Consider the following 2,500-nt stretch of genomic DNA (forward strand, 5'->3'; position numbering starts at 1 on the left):
TTACCGCCGACGTATCATGTAAAAATCTTTATTACTCCTAAGTCAAAATAATTTATGTCAATGGACACATGTCGATTCTAAAAAAAAGACCATCCTGTGTTTTCTCTTTTTTTTTAAAAATAAATATCCGGTATTTAATGTATGCTGTTCACAAAACATCAGTGATCCTCATTTTGGCCAAAGCTCACGTCACCATATCCAGGAGAAGGACACTCTAAAATCAAACCATTGTTCTCTAGTATTGGATAGTGCCATAGCCTCTGTACCATGATCTTCCACTGCCTTGGGTTAGAGTTCTTTTGCTTGAGGGTACACTCGGGCACACTGTTCTCTCTTGTTTCTCCTCCTCTTGTTTTGTTAACGTTTTTATAGTTTATATAGGAAATATTTATTCTAGTATTGTTGTTCTTAAAACAATTAATTTTTTCCTTGTTTCCTTTCCTCACTGGGCTGTTTTCCCTGTTGGAGCCCCTGGGGCTTATAGCATCCTGCTTTTCCAACTAGGGTCGCAGCCTAGCAAATAATAATAATAATGATAATAATTAGTGTCCTTACCTTTTTGGGGGTATGGAAACCCCATTGGTCTACCTTGTAAGTCATTAAGAACCATTGCCTTCTCCTTCCTGGTATGATCTTGGGTGGAGAAATAATGCTCGGCTGTGCTTAAAACACTGCGCAATAGTGCATTGAGCTATGCATGTGTTCGTTACTCATCAGTGACCTTTAAACTCTTAGCGGTTTCCTTCTGCATTCTGTATCCTCATCCTATCTTTTATCCACTTCTTATTATAGCATTGATTTTAGGCCTCAGAAATCTCCACCGGTGGTGGAATGGTCTTCCACACTTCTATTAACTCATCCCTCCTTTAGTTTTGTTTCCCTGTCTGATTTATTTCAGAAGCTGGTCTTCTGAAAGCCATTTAACTTTTATAATTACATCTTTGCTTTTATGGTTTTTATTGAATATTCCTATATTCTGTATATATATATATATATATATTTATATATATATATATATATATATATTATATATATATATATATATATATAAATATATATATATATATATATATATATATATATATATACTGTATATATATATATATATATATATATATATATATATATATATAATATATATATATATATATATATATATATATATATATATATATATATATATATATATATATATATATATATATATATATATATATATAATTTCTCTTCCTCATGTTTTGTTAAAGTTTTTGTAGTTTACATGTGAAATATTTATTTTAATATTCTTTAATTATTTATCTTTTCCTTGTTTCCTTTCCTTACTGGGCTATTTTCCCTGTTATAGCCCCTGAGCTTATAGCATTCTGCTTTTCCAACTAGGGTTGTAGCTTAGCAATTAATAATGATAATAATTAATAATAATCATATGCATCAACCGCAGTTCTATTTTCGTGACTTTTTTTTTAGGAAGCTGAACTGACCTTTATCAGACGGACATCGGATGTCGGTTTTCTAGATATTGCTGAATTCGTTCCTTATGTCAAGGATAAGGACATCGTTATTAAAGGCCAGCAGAAATTGGCCTTTGAAATATTGTTCGAGATTTTATTTGTAATAACGATTTAACTCGAAGTTGGACTTTATTTCGGGAATTCTTGTTATATGACAAGTTACTTCACTTACTTCAAGTACTATCACACATGTAAACCCTGTGCTCTACAGGACCAACAAGATTTGCTTGTCATATACATTCTTGGGTATTTAGAGTATCACACAGCATATTCCACATTATCAAATATACATTATCGGAGCTCTTAGAGAACACGTAAGTCTCCAGTTTCCTCTTGAAAGTTATATGGGCTACTGAAGGAAGCGATTTTGAGTTTATGGGATGTAGGGATATTTCCTTTTCTTCCGTATCGGTTGATTATCAAAATGTCCTTAGATGCCAGAAAGGTGAAAATGCATTGACTGATTTTTAATCTTGTGCATGAAACGTAATTCAGTTTTTGTTCCTCTAGTTTTATTTTTTCTGACATCCGAACTGGTCTACACAAACGGACATCGGATGTCTGTTTTCTAGAAATTGCTGATGTCCTTGACCTTCCCAATGGGAATGTTAAGGACCTTGTTATTAAAGGGCAGAAGAAAGTAACCTATGGAATTTCGTTTGATTATTTAGCTTTGGAGGCATTGATTGACCGTTTTTCAACTACTGTGTTTACTGTTACTTTTATATTACGATCTACTGAACCCTAGAACAATTAATAATAACTTGATGATGATGATGATAATGTGATAATAATAATAATGACAATAATAATAATTATAATGGTTAATGATATTAATAATAATAATAATTATTATTATTATTATTACATGCTAGGCTACAACGCTATTTGGAAAAGCAGGATGCTATAAAGCCCAGGGGCTCCAACATTGGAAAATAGCCCAGTGAGGAAAGGAAACTTAAGGAAAAATAAAATATTTCAAGAAGAGT

At 31.8% G+C, this 2,500-nt stretch overlaps 1 long non-coding RNA gene across 1 annotated transcript in view; it reads left to right on the top strand.

Moving 5' to 3' along the window:
* LOC137635950 (uncharacterized) overlaps positions 1-2,500 on the top strand; it is a 12,102-nt gene that overhangs the window by 7,679 nt on the left and 1,923 nt on the right. The gene's annotated exons all lie outside the window — the stretch shown is intronic.

This window comes from Palaemon carinicauda, unplaced genomic scaffold (genome assembly GCF_036898095.1).
Source record: "Palaemon carinicauda isolate YSFRI2023 unplaced genomic scaffold, ASM3689809v2 scaffold2008, whole genome shotgun sequence".
Taxonomy (NCBI): Eukaryota; Metazoa; Arthropoda; class Malacostraca; order Decapoda; family Palaemonidae; genus Palaemon; species Palaemon carinicauda.